The following is a 23,053-nucleotide window of genomic DNA, read 5'->3' as shown; positions in this document are numbered from 1 at the left end:
TAATCTTACTGCTGTTCTACATACTAGTAAATGTAGATACCATCTAGTGAGTGCTTTTTTGTTGTTGTTCTAAGCACTATACTCATTATTCCTTTGTACACATTACCTCATTAGAATCCTCATCACAGTCAATCTTTGAGATAGGCATCACAAGCCCCAAGTTTTTCTTATGGAAACTGAGTTATAGAGTCAAACAACTTCTAAGAAGAGTAGCTGAGATGAGACCCAAAGGCCATGCCCATTAGTGCTGCTGACTGAGGTTACTTTCCCATCAGCCAAGTGCAGAGGCTACTTCGAGACCCAGCTCCAGTGTCACCTCCTCTTGCATGGTTTTCTGCTCACCATCTGCCCCTCCATCTGTCCCCCACCCACCCCTGACACACACACGCACACACAGGATGTATTCTCCACTCCTCTCTAAACTTCTATAGTATGGCTGGCCGAAAGAAATACAGTGAGCCACGTATGTAACTTTACATTTTATAGTAGCCATGTTAAAAAAGTAAGCAGAAACAGGAAATTCATTATATACTTTATTTAATCCAGGATATCCAAAATACTGTCATATCACATGTAATCAATAGAAATATCATTAATGAGATGCTTTGCATTTTTTTTTTGCATTGAATCTTCAAAATCCAGTGTGCTGGTTGCTAGTTCAGCTAGTTCTCAATTTGAACTAGCCAAATGCCCAGTCATCAGTAAGTAGTGGCTAGTCTATTGGACTATGCAGTCCCCATGTCATTTCCTTCGTATTTAGTGTAAAGTAAGTTTCTGGAGGTCAGGAAATGAGATGAACTCTCCTTTGTCTTTGCCAACATCCCCAAATATCATGCATAATAAATGTTTGTGTCAAAGTGTGAGTCAAGAGAACAAGTTATGGCACCTTACTGAATTCCTGGAAGGGAGGAATCTGCACCACATCAAGGCGTGGGTAGTTCTCACCAAGCGAAAGTCATCTTCCCACAGTATAGTCTTGGGTGCTGCATGTTGCTCAGAGAGCTGAAAAACAGCCCTGAGGACAAAGTTATGAAACTGACAAGAAAAAGAGATTGCTCTGGGAGCTAGGAAAACAAAAGACAGGCGGAGCCCCACATCACTTTCTGGTAAGCATTTCAAAAACAGAAAACGAGATAAACAGACAATGATGAGAGGTTGCCCAGTGACTCAACCATCTGAAAATAATAGAGCAATCATTGACATGGTGTAAAAGGATTCTTTAAAGCTCTCTGGTATGGCTTACACACTTGAAACACATCTTGAGCAAACATTCTAGCATATAACAGTGGCATATTTGCAAAAAAAAAAAATTACCTGTATTGGCCACACAGGTTATGTCTGACTGACTCAAAAAATCAAGCAGGTAACATCCATTAAAAAATCAGTTGTCAATTAATGTCTTAAGAAAATGCCTAGTTTGTTTTCTTTTTTTCAGTGAGTAGTTGTTACAATGTGGGAATATAGCTTCACAGTACATTGATTGCACTGTTTGTGATTTTGTATGAAATTATTTCCTAGGTGGCTGTGACACATCCTGAAATACTTCTTTTTCTAGTTGTGTCGGACTTCACAGTTCACTTTTGTATATATTGTCACCTCCAGGTTAAACAATCTGGAACACTTTGGGTCACTCCCCGGGACCTTCTGTTGAGGATTTCTTGAATCATACAAAGTCTCACGCTGTTGATTTTGGAAATCATACATACATACAGTTCAGAAGTTCATACACTTTCCAAGTGATTAAAACGCCGTCTTCTTTAAAATCAGAGCTCGCCTTTTAAGTACACATAGGTCTCGCAGGACATACAGGTGGATTCAATGCAGAGAACCCTCAGATGCTGCCTCTGTCTCTGAGACAGTAAGCTTTTGAAAAGCCATGTCACTGATGCCCCTTGGTTTCCAGCAAAAACATGTAGGACCAAAAGCATCACAGCTGAGAGGCTACTGGTAGAATATGATGAGGACCAGAAATTCGGGTTTTGGTTTTTTTTTTTAATGTCAAGAAACATTCTCTCTGGAATATCAGCCTCACAGTTATTACCGTTCAAGAGAAGACCTGAAGCAGGTAAGGAAGCTTCTGGGCACTGTTGGCCGGAAGAGGGCTTTATCTGAAATCTGCACTCAGCCCTGACTGAAGCCACCCTGTCCGGAGGTGTCTCTGTGTGGTCCCACCGCAAGGTGACTGCCAGGTAGCTCCCTCTGCTCAAATGTTCACCAATGGAATTTAATGGTTGGTAACAGAAAAGTAAGATATAACTCAACTTCTTTTTTTCTTTTCAAATCTCATGCTAATGTATATTCAAGTTCTTTCAAAGACCCAGTGTTAAAGGGAAAGTTGACTCCCCCATGGGGTGGTTAAGAGTAGGGCATGTATTAGGTTTCCATATGCCCTTTACATCCCATTAAGTGTCTACAGAATCGAGCTCCCAGGAGCCTGCTAGTTTTAAAGCTTCTCCCACCGCCCTTTTATCAGCATTTGAAATGGGTCATTAGACCTTCAACCAGTATCAACCCGAGATGTTATGGTTGTAGTTTAGCAAGAATGGAGCCATTTTCTAAAGGTGTTTGTGTATATACCAAGAAGAAGAGTATGTCATCTAAAAAAACTGAACAGCATTCTAAATTCTACACCAGTAGATCTTTTGTAACAAACGGGTGGTGGGGGTGGGGGAACTAGGCTAGAAGATTGTGGGAAAATAAGACAGGGCTTTAGGGCCATGGTTTGCCACTCTTTTTGATCAAATACCTCATTTTTATAATAAGTATTGACTGCCACCTTAACTATCCTGAAATGAAATTCAAATAATCTCTTATAAAAATCCAATATACATCCCTAACTATAGTATAAAGGAGGAATAAAAAGGAAATTTATGAAATATGTAAAAATATGTATTCAGTATGCAAATGCTTGGCCAAGAGGGCACTAGAAAATCCACAGTGGAGTCAGATGCCTGCACTAATCAAGGAATCCAGCAAACGCAGTGAGGACGATTGCACTGTGAACTTTTCTGTGTTGCATTGAGCAACCTCGCCATCCTGATCCGATGTCCCGAAATAGTGAACAAGTCTTGGCAAAGTTCCAAGCCAAATGCAAGCATCCCTCCCTGAAAAAGTCTCAAATATGTTGTTTTTATATATAAATCAGAGTCAGATTCTAGATTCAGATAACAGGGTGTATTTTTACCTACATGCATGTCCAGGGGACATCTGAAAGAGATGCCAGACAATTCTTCATGGTGTGAGACTATCTTAGAATCTCTGTCCCCATCCCAAATGTCAGCGTTAGCCCCTACGCATTGCAATGTCCAGAAGTGTCGCTACCAATTCCTCTGTGGGCAGAGACCTAAGGAGAAAGTCTATGAATGTGCCTGGAAGCAAGAGTCTAAGGAGAAAGACAAGCAGTGAGCAATTCCCAGAGAGGCCTTGTATTCCATTTAAAGCCGTTTCCTGTTTTATACTATGCTGAAGTCTCCTATTCTTAGGCCCAAACCTCTAGCAAAGCTGGAGAATAAGGCTTGGAGATGATCAACTGTGAACCATGCCCCCCGTCTTACCATGGAGCTAGTTTGGTGAAGACCCTGCCACTGCCACCACAGACAGGTCAGTGTGTGCAGCCACCACCTCTGCTGGCACTGCTGCCACCACTGACTGGGGAAACAGAACGCAGCTGTCTCCCCAGCATCACCCGGCTCTGCTTGAGTACGTCACAATAACGGCTTCTTCACCCCACTGCCTTCCCCTTTGAAGTGTGGTGAGTGCATCTGATTGGCTCAGACTCTGTCTCGTGGCCTTGTCTTAACTGAAAGGGAGGCTGGGAAAGTGTCCAGCCATCTTCAGCTTCCACAGCAGGAGGCAGGCACTGTGTCCTCCAAAGCAGGAAAAGGGTTCAGAGGCTGGGCAGCCTACAAGGATGCCCAATGCCCACTCTAGCTGGCCAGATTAGCTCTGCAGAAGAAAAGTCCCCATGGGGTTTTGCAGCAGAGAATGGTCGCTCTGAGGCATTATGGACAAGGAAGGCTTTACGCAGGAGGTGAGATTTGATCAAGACTTGAAGGACGAGGAAACCGGTAGGGCTGTGTCTAGAGACAGGATAAGGAATGCTAGAGAGATGGCATGACACCAGCAAGAATGCAGAACTGGGGAGACAGGCTGATGAGTCAAGTTCACTGGAGCTGAGTTTCGCAGGGAGTCATTAGTGAAAGGAGAGCAGAACGGGTGGGAATGGAATGTGGAGTTTGGAAGGTTTGTGAACAGTGGTTTTGATGCAGTCAAAGTGGTGTTTGATGGGGCTGTTTGCATTTTTTTTTTGTATTTACTTTCATTGCTTTATCAAAAAATAATGTCATTGTCAACTTGAAACTCATTCTTAGTCGAACAGACCTGTTTTTATGAATTGCTAAATGCTTGCAGATTTTTTGTTTGTTTATTATTTGTTATTTTTGTTGGTGGTGGTGCTGATTTTTCCTGATAAAGAGGCTAACTGCTTTATACTTTGAATTTGTATTGCATCGTATCCACAGAGGAATTTCATAGGTATCTTTTAGATGATTCTAAGAGTGACCCCACCTGGAACTTTTCATCGAACTAGGTATCATAATCCATTTTTTCCAACACTTGCTGTGCACCTAACATGGGCCAGGATCACTAGGGAATGGCTTCTATCTACATGTTTAATGTAATACTTTTTTATTTATGAAGAAATAGCATCTGAGAGAGTAAGTAATTTGCTCAATGGCACACAGTTCGGAAGTGGTAGGATAGGAGTTGACTCACACCTGCCTAATCTCACTCCTACGTCATATAGTGGCTTCTATTTCAGAGCAGTCTGAAATTATGCTTTACCTTTGATGTTTTGGTTCTAGCCATTCTGAAGCCAAGAGTCTCTGAGAGGAGACTCAGTTACACACACACACACACACACACACACACACACACACACACACGTATATACCACATCTTCTTTACCCAGTCATCTGTCAATGGACATTTAGGTTACTTCCATGTCCTGGCTATTGTAAATAGTGCTGCTGTGAACATTAGGGTGCATGTATCTTTTCGAATTAGAGTTTTTGTCTTTTCTGGATATATGCCCAGGAGTGGGATTGCTGGATCATATGGTAACTCTATTTTTAGTTTTTTAAGGAAGCACCATATCATTCTCCATAGTGGCTGCACCAGTTGACATTCTCAAAGGAAGCAAATCTTGTTTGACATCTCACTCAGGCTCACCTGGCTGAAATCAACAGATCTTTTGTCTTGTCAAGGATGCCCTTTGCAGTAGTAGAAGTTAGCTATGGACTTTATGCCATTTTCGTTTGGCTGTTGGACAACTCTGCCCTGAAGTGATATAAACTGCCTTCCTGCCTCGGCAGTACCAAGTACTTAAATTACTGCCAATGTAGTGCATCCTTGTGTGATAAAGTTACCTCCAAGAGGACATGCCATACTCTTCTCTTGTCTCATCCTTTGAACCAGAGGCTCCAAGTCCTAGAGAGTGGTAATACAAACCAACACCCATGGTCTAAGGATCATGATGGAGAAGAACGGATGACATAGTCCGATGGTAATCTAACAACCCATTTTGGTCCCCAACCCTATTCTCTATTCCCACTAAAGCTTGAGCAGAAATTTTAAGGTGTGGCCATCCAACGTGACCTGTGACATTTGGTTTCCAGTTTCCACTTTCCTCCTTTGTTCACCCTTTGGAAGAGAGAACAACAAGCATTAACATGTCAAAAAGGCAGGCAAAAGGAAGAAAATGGAAAAATAGGAAAAATAAGCAATCTGTGGTTTCAAGCTTAGCTGGATCTCTCCCCTGCTCTGCTGTCCTTAGTGAACTGGACACAGGCATTCACCATCCACCTCAAGTCCTCTGTAGAGCCTCAAGCTGAAGGTCATTTTGTCTCATATTTCACCAAGAAAGAGAGGCCGTTGGTTTGAAAATCTCTCCTTTCCCCTTACCCTGCAAACCTCCCTCTATTTAGAAAAGTGTGCCTCCTACTTTTCAAAGTTAAACTCTCCTCCTGTGCTCCCTCCCAGTGGTAGCCTCTGCTACCTTCTTCAGTAACTTGCTCCATCCATTACTTTTATTTTTGTCTCCCACGTCTCTCAGCCTACAAGTATGTTCAAGGGCACCATATCTTAAAGACAAACCAACACATGAAAAACCTTTTCTACCCCTACCCCACACATTGCCAGTTCACTTCTTGTTGCCTTTGCACAGCCTTGTTATAAAGGGTAAGGCTTCGTGTACTGTCTGTATGTTCTCACCTCCCATTCACTCCCTGACGCAGTGGCATCTTTGCTGAAACTGCTTCCCCCAGACCACTCATCGTCTGGACACCTGGGTTTTTGTTGTCGTCGTTTGCTTGTTTGTTTGTTCTGAGTGGCATTCCTGACCAGAGTCCCCCTGGTGGTCAGAGTCAGAGGGGATACACACCAAAGTCAGTCTAGACCCTTTTGAATTTCCTTCTCTGGAATTTGACACCTGAGCAGAGACATACAGGGAAGAGGTGAGTGCTGAGCATCAACTGACCTTCACTTTTTCTGTGAAGAAAAAGACCATCTGTTTCTTCTGCTCAGAATCCCAGGGCTCCTGTATTTCCTGTCCCTCCTGAGCCTGGTGGTTCAGCTCTTCATGAGACTCTGTGAGCTATACTGTATCCTGGTAGCTCCCCTTCTCTCTTTTAAGTTAGAGGAGGAGAAATGAGGAGTAAAGGCTAATAGGCATAGGATTTCTTTCTGTCATGAGGTGTCCTTCTCACCCATATCCTATGATTATGGGAATACAGGGGATAAATCCTTGACATCAAAACTGCCCCAGAGCCCGGCATTATAGAGCAGGTCATTACTACAAGTCCATCAGACCCCACATCCCCTGAGTTGTCTTGCACAGATTTTCTCCGCTAAAAGGAGCATTCACAGGTAGAGTGGTGATGATTGAGAATTCAAAAGGAGAGCAATAGGGATGTTTATCAATTAGCTAGAAGAATAAAGAATCAGGTTGGCTTATCCTCAAGCCAAGGAGACCTGAAGATGAGCACATGTAAAATCAGGTGGACCTAGATCTGTGTTCTGGCAGAGCCAGCTTTAAATCCCAGCTCCACTGCTTACTCTAGTCTTAGTCCTTAACTTCTCTAAGCCTCAGTTTCTCTACCTGGAAAATGCAGATGATAAAGGCATCCACTGTGTAGAGTTCTTGTGAAGATGAAATGAGCTGTAAGAAATGTTAAATGGTCGGCAGAGCGTGTATTAACCAGTGAGTGCTCAATAAGTGTGAATTGCTGTGACTAAGATTTCATTTTTTTCCCTAAGTTCAGGTATAATCTCATTGGTTTGCCATGAGTTAATCCATGAGTGGGTGGTCATAAAGAAATATGTTTTAACTGCTTTGTAAAATTATTTTAAAATCATCTGTAAGTTTCCCATAAGGAAAAAAATTGGTTTGGATCCTTTAAAAAGAAAAGATAGGTTTGAGCATTTGGTGAGAATAGCTGAGCTTCCTAAGAAACGTAGCAACTTGGTTACTAGGGAATTAATAGGGATTTTTTTTTTCTTTACTGAGGAAGAGACCATCGTGTGTTAACATATTTTAGATGTGTGTCATGTTTAGGGATCCTCACTGTTCAAGGAAATAAAGTAAGTGGGGGCAGTCTCTCATTGTACAAAATAAGCCAAAAAAGGAAGTACAGTTTACCTTTGAACAACGAAAGGGTTGGGGAGCCAACTCTCCCTCTGCTGGAAAATCCCTGGATAATTTATAGGCAGCCCTCCTTATACGGAGTTCCTCTGTATCTGCGATTCCATATCCACATATTCAGCTGACCGTGGGGAGCGTAGTACTACAGACTTTACTGTTGGAAAAAACCTGAGTATAAGTGGCCCCGAGCAATTCAAATCCATGTTGTTCAAGGGTCGGTTGTATTGAGCTGAGAGAGAAACTGAAGGTTACAATGGCCATTGACACTTCATCTAAATCTGCAAAACAGGCAGGTGAATACTACCTGGTTCAGTGCTAAACCCAGAACATAAATTCAACAGTTTCATAAAAGCAGTAAAGAATGTGATAATTGAGTGGAGGTTTATAATCCTGGGACTTTAGTTCAGTGTTTTAGAGGACCTGTGCATACGTAGTATTTCTTCTCTGTTCACGTCCTTACAGCACCGCGTTAAACAGGTTGCTTGGAGATTTAAGTCAGAGGACCAGGTCTTACGTCCCTATTCTACTGCTTAGTACCTGTGTAACCTATAAATTGTGGCCATCTGTAAAGTGTGGCAAATAAAAACACCCACCAAACTGACTTCAAAAAACTATTGGAAACATCAGAATAAAAAATTAACATGAAGACACTTTGCAAATTATACTGCAGGATACAAATGTTTGCTGTGATTATGTAAAATCTAGTGATTAGTGAATGGTTAAACACTTTACATTTTATTTTAAAAGTACTTTTTTATAGTAAAGGCAAAATTGATTTCACCATAAATTCTTTTTTTTTAAATAAGTAAAATGTATAAACTATGGCTCCAGCATCAGACACCACCTGGTGGCAGTTAAGAGAAATGCAAGTACATTGCTGAGCTACAGAACAAATGTCGCAGTAAAGTAAGCTAGGTAGAATGGATACTGAGAATCTCGAAAGAAGGGCTTAGACTAAAATGAGCTGAAACGAGACTCTGCATACCTAAGACTGAAGCTAGGAAACGGCCCTGGGTTTTCGTATGCTCTAAGCTGCAGCAGTCAAGCCGCCGCTTGCTTCAGCTGGAGCTAAATTCGGGGCAGAAAGTTGTGTCTTCTTTACCCTTGATGTCCTACTGACCAGCACAATAGCGCCCAACAAGTTTATTAGGTGAGAAAAGAAAAAGGTAAAAAAGTAAGGGAAGGGAAGGGAAGGAGAAAGGGAGATAGAGAGGGAAAGCAAATCTTAAGAGAAACTCTGTAATCCAGCGCATTCTGTGCTTTCAGTTTGTGAGGCTTTTGGGGTTTTCTTCTTCTACTTGCCAAGTGGTTTCTTTTGAAAAATTCCAACTCTGTGTCAACTGAACTAAGTTAAAAGCTGCTGACTTGGAATGGATGAACAGGAACGGTGTGTCTTTCTAGGCCTTTTGTGTTGGGACACATCTGCCCTGACCTGGAATGCCAGGAAGCGTCCATGACATAGGGAAGAGAATGCCTAAAAACTGAGATGGTTTGTGGAGGACAGCTAAGTCCCCAGCTCAGCAGTTCTGTCTTCCCTGGATAGTCTTCACCACATCAGCCCCAACACGAGGGTAATTCCTCCAATCTGTTGGTTGCTCCCTGCTCTTTGGTGCTGGCATCCTCTCGCAGAAACAGAGCAATGTCTCCCTTTAGAGTCGTAGCCCTTGTGCCTTGTGCCTTGGCCTTCCTCCATTTTCTCTTCTCTGGAAGGTCTCTGTCATGCTCCCAGCAGCAGAGCATGCTCAGAACGTGACTTGTCCTTGATTATTTCACTCTAATGTGAGAACATTTGCAAATAGAGTACTTGCTACATCATGCCAGCCTCGTAGACAATCAGCAACTTGGGCTCCAGTTACAGAATGAGCTGAGAGAACTCTTACAACTAGCTAGGTAACCCCAGTCTTACACATAAAAATTCATTTAATTTACATAATACTGTGAAGTAGGTACTATTATTATTGCATGTTACAATATTACACATATTAGTATTGTGACCCTCACTTTGTAGCCTATGAAAATAGGAACTCTAATTTGATGAAGACTTGGAAGATATGCAGTACTCCCAAAGGTGATGTAATATATAGAAAAAAGTCATAAAACAATTATTAAATTCCTAATAGATTGTCCAAAGTCATGGCTGTGGTGACAAAGGAGCAGAGAATCATAAAGGAAGGAGAGAGAGACAGATTGAGATGGCTTTTTTTTTTTTTGTAATGAATGCTAGGTTTTAAAAATGAATGTACTTAAACCTTCTGATGTATATTGTCAAATTTTATCTCAAACGTGGTAATAATCTATAGTCCTACACAAAAGTCCTGAGAATGCCTATTTTATCTGATTAGGCATTACACATTTAAGAGTCTTTGCTACTTTCATACACAAGAAAATAATATTAAGTAATTTTATATGTCTTTAAACATTTTCTTATGTATGACTTCTGTGTATTATCTGTTGTGTCTTTTTATAGTCATTAAGTTTTAATATTTTAATTATCTTACAATAAACATCAACCTCTAAAAAGAAAACAAATATAATAAAACAAATGCAGATGGTTATTAATTACATTGTGCATTAGAAGCAATATTTGAATATTATTTGAAGTATAGTCAGTTACAATGTGTCAGTTTCTGGTGTACAGCATAATATCCCAGTTGTACATATACATGTATATGTTCGTTTTCATACTCTTTTTCATTAAAGGTTATTATAAGATATTGAGTATAGTTCCCTGTGCTATTCAGAAATTTGTTTTTTATCTATTTTTATATATAGTAGTTAATGTTAGAAGCAGTAAGTATTGCAGTATTTGAATCCATGAAGTAGAAGAGAGTTAAAAGCTTTGCAGGAGTTCATATGAGAAGATAAAGAGATGAAAGATGTTGATCCCAAACTATATGATAGAGAATGAAAATCAACTCTAAGAGGTATAGGTATTCCCATGGCTGAATTTGGCAGTGCTGGTAGGATGGGAGTGGGGTAGATGAGAAGATTTGATATAGAAGAAATAACCGAAGATGCATTTTAAGAAAGCTGAGTTGAAATAAAAGGCTGGAGTAATATTAAATAGGTGATTCTACTGTGCAACCAGAATTGAAAACCACTGATCTAATTGATATGTGCAGTTTCTTCCAACTGGAACCCTCTTTGAATTTAAAGTCCAGCAATGTATTTATATTTTATCACATCTACTTCCTTTCTGCCCTTTGGAGGGAGGGTGGAGGAGAAGAGTTCCCACAGAATTTTTGGAATTAGTGATTTCAAAATAGCACATGATCTCAATGGCTTCATAAAAACAAATGTGTGACTCAGTAAAAGATCAGGAGACCTTATGACTTTTTTTTAAACAAAGCTTTTTGAGGAATTTTTCCTATTAAAAGAAATGATAATCTTAGAGAAAAATGTTACTTAATTTTTTACTGTCACTGGACTTTATCTGATTTAATTTTTTGTACATGAGGTTTTTTAAAATTTAGAAATGAGTAAGTTAGTAGACAGAATTATCCCCAAATCCTCTCAATGCTGATTAGTCTGAATGGGTTTGGCGGCAGATAAAAGCAACTCAAGCAACACAGAGTGAGAAACTTCAGACTTTCAGGGGATTTTTTTTGTTAAACCCTGACTAGCAACTAACTCTGGGGACTATACAGCAACTTTCCCTGCAAAAACAACCTTCCTTTGTGGGTTGCCTGGTTTTTTAAAGGACTTTTTAGCCAAAGATCAAGGGACAACTTCTTCCAAATTAATTAAAAGAGTTTGCTTTTATGTTTTGTTTTGTTTTATTTTGATCAAAGTTGCTTATTCTCTTTTAAAAGTTATATTAAATTGTAATCAGATATAATTTACCTTGGTTTCCCGTTTTGCAGGTGACCTTCCTCTCTCCTTGTGCCTAGAGACTCTTTCTCCTAATCTGTCTTTCCCACTTTTACTCCTCTGTCCTCCCTAACCCAAGTCAAAAGGGGCTGACGAAAAAGGTTCACCAAATTGAAATGTTGGCGACATAACTTGGGCTCTCTTCTCCTCCTTGATGTTGCAGACCTCCCAACAGACTGGTGGCATCCAGTTGCAACTTCCCTTTCTCTTTTGGAGGCATTGGAGGGAGAGTGTCCTCTACTTTCCGATAACAAAGTAGCAAGCATGCAACAATTCTCTTGACCTTGCAAAAGACCAAGACTGAAGCACATATTATCCTTTCATCCTTTTTCTCTTTGTTTTAACTTGTATAAATTATCTCTTGGTAATGGAATGCCTGGGCCTTGCCTTTCCATTCCTCTCAGTAACAGTGTACCATTCTGGGTTTCTGGACGAAGGAAATATTATCAAATGACAAATGGCCATGAAGGCCCTTTGGACAGATTGTCTAACAGTCCCTGTAAGCTCTGACATTTTAGATTTTCCATTTACTTTTAATAACACTTAAGAAAAATTTTTTTTTTTAATTTTACTGGAGCACCTTTGATAGGCCTGGTGACGTGGTTCCTCTTTGGATGAGTCATAAGAGTTGTGGACACTTGTGGGAGCTGTGGGAATTTCACTCTTCCTCCACCTGTACATGAGGCCCATCACATTCAGGACCAGCTCTGCCTTGAACTGAAGGGATACAGGGAAACCTTGCTGAGTGTCATACCCTAGCCTCCCCTGCTAGTGCCCTCTGCCTAGATCCTCATTGCATAGTTCCCAGACGGGCTTGAGATTTTGTCTCTGTTTGTCCTGAATTTCCAATTCCTTCCCTCTTCCCAGGCCCTCTTCTGTTAGCCTAAGTACCTGATCCCTGCTGCTGCCTTCCCCAGACTTTGAATCAAAAGTTTAGTTTGATAACAGTGTGTGTTTTCAGAGGCAGAAGGGTCACAGGGGAAGCCACCACGGTATTTGAGCACGTTCCCCCAGTGGCACATTTTCAGCAGTTTCTTAACATAACTGTAAACGTGACTGGTGTTAAGACTTAGAAATAAAGCCTCTAGAGAAATGAATGTGAGAGTAAAACATGGCAATCAGACCATGAGTTGTGTGGAGAAGGTGGTTTCAGCCCACCCATCCATTTTTCACTCACCATTGTTCCATGAGCCACTAGGCTCTATGCAGAGCAGTCAGTCTGGGCACAAGTCTCTGCTCTAAGCAGCTTCCCTGTCTAGACTTTTGGCATCTCCCTGCCTCTCCTTGATTTATGTTACCCTTTCTGAACTCAGCTTTTCCATCCAGTTGACTTATGGTGCATGCCTTTCCTCCACTGTTATCACCAAAGTCCTGCTGGTGTTGCCCTCATCCTCTTGACTTATAAGACATGGTCATTCCTCTCAAGTGATCCTCTGTGAGTAGAACTTAAACAAGGAGAGAGGGGAAGGATGCCAAAGGAAGGCCATTTGGGCCTGGTCCCTTGTTCACAAAGGGACTCAGTTGTAGGTTTTTAGCCTTCTATTGAGGTATTACATATAGAGATATTAACAGGATTAAGAGACAAAAATACTCATTATAGAACTGTACATTTTTGTCCCCTCATTGGAACAGACTTCCATAGTGCAGTGTGAATTGATATTTTTCATGATTTGTAGTCGTGATGAATAGCATACTTGCATTTATTATAATTTGTGTTTAAAAATTATCATTAATTATAAACACTTAACATATACGAAAAGTATTGTAAGTTTATCTCCTATTTCATCATTTAAAAATTTATTTATTTTTTGGCAGGGGTTAATTAGGTTTCTTTATGTATTTATTTTAATGGAGGTCCTGGGGGTTGAACTCAGGACCTCATGCCTATGCACTCTACCACTGAGCTATACCCTCCCCATCATTTCATCATTTTTTAATATTCTGGAGCCTCCCTTGGCCTCTGAGAGGCTCTACAATCCTATCAAGACAGACGATGGATGCTAGGCTGAGTAGTCTCCTACTGTTGCTCAGAGCTTGAAGTTACTGTGAACTGCTGTAGTTCAAGAGACTTTCTGGAGGGATGGACTCCATTCTTTCCTTCTTCCATCATCACACCTTACCTTTTTAGCATCTTACCCAGAATGCATGTAATATTCCTTATCAATGGTGTCTTGCCCAGCCGTCAAGGGACTTGCATGTCCTGTTTCATCTGTTGTGTGTTATGTCTGTGCTCTGCCAGATGGAGGAGTCAGCAGGGGTGTAGGGAGAAATCTCTGGGGATAACCTTTCTCACACCTCTTTTTTTCCCTCCTTCCTACCGACCCCTCCAACCCCCCACCATGGGAATCAGATCCTTCTAAAAGAACTTGGGGAATTCCCACAATGAATTTGGTTTTTGGACTTTCTCTTCTATTTTACTTTCCGTACCTAACCAGAAAGATGACCCCATTTGTTTCATCAGAGACCTTTAGCAAATTCCCAAAGACACTTTGGGCATTTGATCTGCATGCCTGCATTGTGTGAGAAGAAATTTATAATTACATTTTGAAAATTGTGCTTAATTTTGAGAACTCAAAGAAGAAACAGTTATGAAGAGTAACATAACAAATGTCTTATTCAGTCATTCTGAATTAAGCATCATCAGTATTTTGTCTCACTGACTCTCAGTCTTTTGTTTCTTTGTTAGTTAGGAAATAATCCACTACAGGCAGAGGTCAACCTCCCTTAAACCCTCTCCCTGGAGTTAACCCCCTCCCCCCATTCCCCACACCCTTCTCCTCTGGTGCGTTTGAAGTGCTGTCTATTGTCTTCCAGTCTGTTCTCAAATAGATTTACATACAGTTTTACTTATCTCTACATGTATAAATATATATACATAATATTTGTGTATGCATATAATATGGCTGTGCTTTTCAGTGCTATGTGTATGTAAAAGATAAGCATAAAATACATGTAAGATTGTTATCTTTTGTATATGTGTATGGTTAATATGCACAAACAGCATCATCCTATATGTGTCAATCTCTGTCTTATCTTCTTCAGCATTGTCTCTGATGTCTATATCTGTATTTAGATACTTAAAGGTCTTTTTCACTGTCACAGAGGATTAGATTGCATGGATGTAATCCATTTCATTCATCCATTCCCTTATTGATGGGCATTACATTTTTTTCCACTTATTTACTAATGTTAACAGTGCTTCCATGAACATCCTTGGTGTTACTCCTTTTTTGCACATGCATGTGTATTTCTACAGTGTATACTGATACTTAAAATTAGAGGATTATAGATTATATGTATGTTCAATTTGACTAGATGCTACCATACAATACCAGTTTATATTTCCAAACAGCAGAATATGTATTTTTCCAAATCCTGACCAATAATGATGTTTTTCGACTGTGAAATTTTGCTACTGTGATGAGTTAAAGTGGTATCTCAGTGTTGTTTTAATTTGTTTTCTCAATATTAATGAGGTTGAGCGTCATTTCATCAATGTACTAGACATGTAGATTGCCTCTTGTGAATTGCCTGTTGTAGCCTGTCTTTTTTCTATTAACTTTTGAGTTCTGTATATAATATAAATATGAATCCTTTTCTAATTATTATTATTACTGAAAAGACTTTTCCCAATCAGCTGCTGCTTCTTGAATTTCAATCAGTTTTTTAAAACTATATAGACATTTTAATTTTAATATAGTCAGATATACCACATTTTTTTCCTTTTTGATTGCTGCTTTTCCTTTTTTAAGAAATGTGTAACTGCTGTATTCCCTATTCAAGAATTGCCTTAGCTATTCATGTACTTTAACTTACATGAATTTTTGAATTGGGTTGTCATATTTGCTAGAAAAAAATTATTTTGTGATTTTTATTGGAACTTATTAAATATATAACTTAACTTGAGGAAATATTTTTATAAAAGTTTGTCCTATCATCTTTGAAAATAATCTTCATTTATTCAAATTTTCTTATTATGCCTTTCAGAAAAGTTTTAGAATTTCCCTATAAAGATCTAGCATTTGAAAAATCAATTTCTTGCTGTTTTATAATCTTGTTGCTCTTGAGAATGACTTGGTATAAAAAAAATTGGTAAAAGAAATACTACCAAGTTCTTTTATGTTGACATTTTATCTTACTGAAAAAATTCTACTGGATTATCTTATTCATTTGAATAATTTTTTTCCATTCCTTGCCTTGGATTTTGATAAGATTATCTTATCATTTGCAAATAATGACAAATTTGTCTCTTCCTTTCAGAAGTAGACAACATGGTTAAATTTTAAATTTACAAACCACAACAGATTGAGTGATATGTAGCCTGACCGACATTCTGTGATTCTTATGCTGCTTATTTCTTACTGCGCTGACTAGGGCATATAAAGCAGTGTCAAATAGTTGTGGGCTCCAGACTTAACAGAAATATTGTTGAGTATTTTTGCTGAAAGTTTTTTTTAAATATCCTTCTCTCATTAGGTTAAGGAATTTCCTTTTTTCCCCTACTTTACTAAGCATTTTTTATTTTCATAGAATGCTTTTTCTATAGCCAGTGAAACGATCATGTAAAAGATCTGATGAACCTGACAGGACATAGATTTCTGCTACTGATCATGACTGTATTTCTGGAATAAGTACTACTTTATTACTATTAACAAATTTTGCATTCAATTGGCTTGTACTTTATTTAGAAAGTTGGCTATTTTATGGGTGTGTGTGTATGTAGGTATATATGTAGTTAAAAGTAGTGCCTAACTTTCATTTAAGTATTTCCATTTAATGTTGCCACTTTGGTTTATTAAGTCTCTGAGAAGTGAATAAACTATCGTTTCTTCAAGGAGAACTTCTCTGAACTGCAGCCTAGATTAGAACCCTTTGTGAGCCCTCTCACTGTACGTCGTATTATAATTATATAGTTATCAATGAAACTGTTTGCTGACTGAGTCACTCACCAGGCTTTAAGTTCCATAAGGCAGGGGATTTTATGTTTAACTTACTGCTGTAGTTCTAGGCCTAACCTGCCCTTGAGCATAGTAGACACATTAAAAACATTTTTTGGAATGATTAAATAAATAGCAGTTTGGAAGCTGATGATGTTCCAGGGTCTTTCTCTGTTTAAAACTTGCCTAATGCTGATGTAACAACTCGATGTTCATTATTAGGTTGCTTTTCCCAAAGTATCTTTCCCTGCCTGAATGGACATATGAAGTATTTCTTTGAAGTGCTGAAGACTGGATAAATCCCAGCCTTCCTCCTCACTGGCACATTATTGAAAATTAGGGAAGTTTTCTAAACTTAGAAACTAAATGTTGCTGAAACAAACACACCGCTTAGTAGGTATTTTCAGATAACCTCCATGGGAAATTGCACACTCACAGGCTTCAACATGCCCTACAAACCAAAGCACAATTAAGCAATGATTGTTACCCAAGAGCTGATAAACATTGACTTCTCAAGGCCAAAGATAAGTGTGCCGAAAGCCAGCTCTGGTGGGGACTTCCAGATCCTTGGAGATTTTGATAGTCAGATAGAGAGAGGCAATCTGCCTTCCACACCCCAGCTCCTTGGAAGGTCCCAGGAATTCTGTGACTAGTAGACACTCTGTTTCTCTGATCCTCTTTCTCACCAGAGGTTCCTAATTTTCAACACGATTGTTGACATTTAGGCTAGTTCCAACAGGGTGTTTAAACAGTTGACTAAAGATAATCTCATTCTTTGCATTCAGTTACATCTTTGAGGATGTTCTAGGGAATTGTCATTTCTGATTTCTTGGAAGTAAACATGTCATGCCAGAAGGAGAAAGAAAAATACCACATGAGATCGCTCATATGTGGAATCTAAAAAAAATAAATAAATAAATACAAAACAGAAACAGACTCATAGACATAGAATACAAACTGTGGTTGCCGGGGTTGTGGGGAGGGACAGACTCAGAGTTTCAAATTTGTAAATACTGACAGGCATATGTAGAACAGATAAACAAGATTATACTGTATAGCACAGGGAAATATATACAAGATCTTGTGGTAGCTCACAGCGGAAAAAAAAATGTGACAATAAATATATTTATGTTCATGTATAACTGAAAAATTATGCTCTACACTGGAAATTGACACAGCATTGTAAACTGACTATAACTCAATAAAAAATTAATTAATTAATTAAAATTTAAATTTAAAAAAAGTAAACGTCATAATTAAGAAAAGGAATAGCCACCTCTTGCCAGTAGTGACACTTTAAAATTAATCAATTTTACTTTCCTATATTTATATCCAAAAATAACTTAAGGTAGTTTCAAATTTGTTTACATCAATTATTAGGCTACCAATGTTGGCTAAAATTATTAAATGCACTGCTAAAATCACATCATATTCAAAGTTTGTCAATTTTACAATTATAGTTTACAATTCAATTCTGAAGTTGAAATTCAAAGGATGCTTTTTTTAAATGAGCATATTCACTTTGTTCATTGACAAAAGTAGAATTTGTTCATTTTAAAAAATGCAGCCTTTAAATTATAATTCATTCAGGACTTACTGTGTGTTTAAACTATACTAGGTGCTGGACACAAAGTGAATCTGTCCCCTGCCACTATGGGACGTATAGGCTAGTAACAGAATGGGTGGTTTTGTACTGTGTCAGCTTAGCTAAGCTGGAACCATGTTTCTCAGAATCCCCTTTTGTGTATAGTTCCAGTTTAGTGTTGGCCACAAGAAACATCGTAGTGAAAGGTGGGGGGGGGTGGAAGTTAGCATAAGGCACGCGGCACTGATGTCCTCATGCCCACTGTCACCCATCTGCTGGCTCACCTGTAGGCATCGGGCAGCAGCCAGCCTGCAACTCCGGCTCCATCTACTCCTTCAGCTTTTTTTTTGAGTCTCCGGCCAGATACATGTGTAGTTCCATAGTGAAGGGCACCAACTTCTTCCGCATGTTTTGCATGTCATCAAGGTTGGAGGTCACCATAGACAGAATGACTGTGTCCCTTCCAGGTTCATACATTGAAATCTAATCCCCAACTTGATGGTTTCTGGCGTTGAAGCCTTTGAGAGATGATGCGTATAAAAGAGACCCCAGAGAGTGTCCCTAGCCTTCCACCAGGTGAGGTCACAGGGAGAAGGTGGCATTTATGACCAGGAAGTGGGCTCTCACCAGTCAGTCTGCTGGCTCCTTGACCTTGGATTTCCCAAAGTCCACAACTGTGAGAAATAAACTGTATTGTTTATAAGCCACTCAGCCTGTGGTATTTTGCTATAGCAGCATGAACAGACTCGGACTGAGGTAGCATGAGACGAACATGGGTTCTGGTTGTCCTCGGGGGTTATTGTTCGTCCTCTGTCTTCCCATTTCATGCCTGGAATTTCTTCCTGCTGCTAATCCTGCTGACATGTGGAGACTTCAGACCCATCACCAGAGGCCAGGCAACAGACTTCACGAGCAATCACAATTGCATTAAGGGCTAATCCCTATAATGCATCTTGCTTTTGGTATTACTCAGGGTGCTTCTGTTTCTCTGATCAACTCTGACTGATGCAGGGAGACAGATGTTGCTCTAGGACTCATACTGTAGACTCTACAGTTACCATTTGTGTGAAGGAATTTGAAGGAAGAGTACAAGCCACAATGAGACCATACAAGTACAGTGCCTTAGTTCAGATCAGGGAAGGAGGGGTCAGAGAAAGCCCCTTTGAAAAAGTAATATTTTAGCTGAGACCCGGAGTATGAGTAGATGCTGGCCAGGTCAAGAGTTAGACATGAGAGATGTGGTATATTTATACAATCAAATACTGCTCGGCCATAAAAAAGAATTTTTAAAACTGCATTTGCAGCTACATGGATGGACTTGGAGATTGTCATTCTAGGGGAAGTAAGCCAGAAGGAGGAAGAAAAATATCATATGGTATCACTTGTAAGTGGAATCTAAAAAAAAAAAAAGACAAATAAACTTATTTACAAGATAGAATCAAACTCACAGACATAGAAAACAAATTTATAGTTACCAGAGGAGGAAGCGGGTGGGAAGGGATAAATTGGGAGTTTGGGATTTGCAGATACTAACTACTATATATAAAATAGACAAACAACAGGTCTCTACTGTATAGCACAGGGAACTCTATTCAATATCTTGTAGTAACCTATAATGAAAAAGAATATTGAAAATGAATATATGTATATATGAACTATTATACTGTACACCAGAAATTGACACAACATTGTTAACTGACTATACTTCAATTAAAAAAAGGAAAAAAAGAGTTAGACAAGAAGAGTAGCCGTGTGCAAGAGCACTGAGGTCTGCCCTGTTGGAGGAACGGAAAAAACCAGGGGGGCTGAGTGGAGGGAAGGAGACAATGAATGTAGAGAGGGTCAGGCCATCAGGGCCCTGTATCTAGTTCAAGATCTTGAGGCTTTACTCGAAGGGGATATGGCAGGAGCAGCTTTCTGTTTTTAAGCAAAGTGATTATCTATGTATTTGAAAATGATGCTCTGATTGTTAAGAGAGAAGCATGGTCTAGAATGGAATTCAACATTTAGTACTTGGCTGCCTCCTGAAATAAAAATTATCTGCCAAAAACTCACAGCATGTAGGAAAATAAAGACCTGGCCCCAGAGCACTGAAAGCCTGACCGTCACATACGTGGACGGTGGCTTCATTGTTCTTGCTGCATCACGTTGTAGTGTCATGGATGCCTTGTGCCGTCACACTGTTGTCAGTAGTAGGAAGGACCGCTCCACAATGTCAAGGTTGTGACTGCAAAAATGAATTAGAAAGATTAGATCATTTGAACCCAAATTTAAAAACATGCTGACCTTATTCTGACACAGAGATCTTCTTAAATATCACTAAATCTGTCTCTTTCCATTAGATCTTAAGTTAGCTAAGTGGTGATAATTTTGCCTGCAAAAAACATCCTATTCTAGCGATGTAGATGCCTTCCAGCACCTCTGTTGCTCTCCAGATTTTTGTTGTCCACTTTTACTCCTTCTCAGAAAGGGGCTTGGGTCCATAGTTCTTCAAATTTAAAAAGTGTATTTCCAAATGGATTCTGGCAGCCTAAGTGGCCACAATCTGAGTCATGTAAAGAAGAAAGCATGTTAGGTAATAATAGAAAACATGAAAGGTGATAATAATGATGATGATGATAATGATGGAAGATGAGGAGGTAAGAGAAGACGCTTAAGAACAAGTTCTTTCCATGGAAAGACCTAAAGAAAATATAATTATGGGTTTGGGTTGGCTATTTTTCCCAAAGAAAGAAAACTCTAATAATGGAGACTGATAAATCCTGAAAAATAAAGAGATAAGAAACAGGAAGTTATTATAATGGGTCTGATGAATGAAAGGGTTATTGGCCGTAGGAACAAACAGGAGCACAGACGCAAGAATCTTTTAAGAAGCAGAGGCAGTGGGACTTGTCGTTTGCTGGAACATTAGCAGTACAGGAGAAAAGGTGACTCGGTAATGGTAGTAAGGTTGACACTGAGGGTTCTGGAGAATGGTAGAGAGAATTTTTTATTTCCAAAAAAATATTTTGAGATTTAACAGTACTAATGAAGAAGGTGGTAACTCTAGGCCTTTTCTTCAGGTAAACAGAAGAATTGAAAGTCCTTTTAAAATATAACAGAATTTCTATTTTCTCCAGGCATTCAAATGCAGTCAAATTACTTCAGTCTAGAGACTGTTGAGACCCTGGGTATCTGAGAAGAGAAAGCTTTGTTTCTCAGAATAGCATGACTGATGGACACAGTATCTCAAGCCAGAATGGGTGTGTCCTTGAATGGCCTTAGGCCTTCCACTTTTTAAGTTTGTAGTCCCTTTTTTTTCCCCCAATCTAGAATAAAAACAATTTAAAAAAGGCTTACATAGCAAAATGTAAAATTTTAATATATACACATATTTGTGACAGAATTAAGATGAGTGTTTAGTAAAGAGCTTTAAGCATAAAATGATATTGCATGCAATTTAGTGATGGAGTAAAATAGAAACATGAGTTCAAGGTGAAAAAAGAAAAAAGATTTCTGAATATTATAGAAGAAATTATTCATGTATATTTTAAATGGTTGACAAGGATTTCAAATTATTATGCTCTGGAAGAAAAAAAAAATAGGGATGAGATGTCTCTCCTGCAAGGATTTATCCTGAGCTTTCTTACGGAGTGCTGAGGGTCTGGTAAAGTATATCCATTTACTGCATTCCTTTTTTGTCGTTTGTGATCAGCTATGCCTAGGAGAGATGAAGTTTATAGCCTTGGTTTAATTAATGCAGAGGGAAAGTGTTTCACAATGGAGTTGTCATGTTAATGACATGATTGGTATTTTGATTCTTTGTATTCATCGGAACTACCTGTAGTTACGTCTAAGACAAACAGTATTATAAGAATATGACTGTGCACTTGTATATTCTCATCTTCAGGTTACAGGCTGCCCTTGGTATTCACTAACTAGATTTTCCCCAAAAGCACATGTTCTGGGGGAAAAAAGTGTGAGAGGAGGAGAGGGTATTTGCTGCCAGTCTCCACCTGCCTCCACCCACTCCCTCTTCTACCTGTATTGCCAGTTCCCAATTGAGTGATCTTTTCTCTTGCACATCCTGGAATTCTCACTAACCTCTTTCCTGTCTGGGCCTTTCTCTGGTCCTAGATTCTGTAAGTAGGAGAAAATTTTTCATTATTTATGTGCTTGGCAAGAGAAAAATAGCCACTATTATCTGTGATGAAAAGCTGCTACGATGGGGGAGTTGTGAACACTCCGTTGCTTCACTCAGAGTGATAAAAGTTGAGACTCTGGGGCTAACAGTTCTGCTTTTAAATTGTAGAGCATATTCTGCTGTAGCTTGTCTGGAGTCAGTTACTAAAGGATTGTGGCTCCAACACTGGGCCCACAGAGAAAGCTGGTAGAGGGTTAATTAACTGTGCAGTATATGTTCTGATTCTAGAGAGTTCCTGGAAAGGGACTTTATTGGCACTTCCCAGTGCTAGGCATTCAGATTCTGTTACTTTTTTTTTTACCCCCAACATAGAAACGGTATCAATTTCAGCCTCAGGTCTCTATCAAGGCTATAATTGATATTCAAAATCCTTTAACTATTAAAACAGCCTCGGGGAGAGTATAGCTCAGTGGTAGAGTGCATGCTTAGCATTCATGAGGTCCTGGGTTCAATCCCCAGTACCTCCATTATAAATAAATAAAAACCTAATTACCCCCCCCAAAAATAAAATAAAATTAAAGTAAATAAAGCAGCCTCAGGTAACTTTAAATTTTATACTCCCACCTTTCTCCCTTCAACTGATATGTGTACATCACTATGTTACTTTAAAAAACTTTTTTATCTTTGAAAAACTGGAGCCTCAGAAAGTCTGGGAAATTCTTTTTTTTTTTAATTGAACTGTAGTTGATTTACAGTGTTGTGTTAGTTTCTGGTGTACAGCACGGAGATTCAGTCATATGTGTGTGTGTGTATATATATACACACACACACTTGTCATT

The 23,053-nt window shown here is 39.2% G+C and overlaps 1 protein-coding gene across 1 annotated transcript in view; it reads right to left on the bottom strand.

Annotated features, from left to right (window-relative positions):
* LOC102543282 (mitotic-spindle organizing protein 2-like) overlaps window positions 1–23,053 on the bottom strand; it is a 111,267-nt gene that overhangs the window by 4,344 nt on the left and 83,870 nt on the right. The gene's annotated exons all lie outside the window — the stretch shown is intronic.

Source organism: Vicugna pacos, chromosome 5 (genome assembly GCF_048564905.1).
Source record: "Vicugna pacos chromosome 5, VicPac4, whole genome shotgun sequence".
Classification (NCBI taxonomy): Eukaryota; Metazoa; Chordata; class Mammalia; order Artiodactyla; family Camelidae; genus Vicugna; species Vicugna pacos.
The sequence above is the reverse complement of the archived record's forward strand: the minus strand, read 5'-3'. Positions and strand labels throughout refer to the sequence as shown.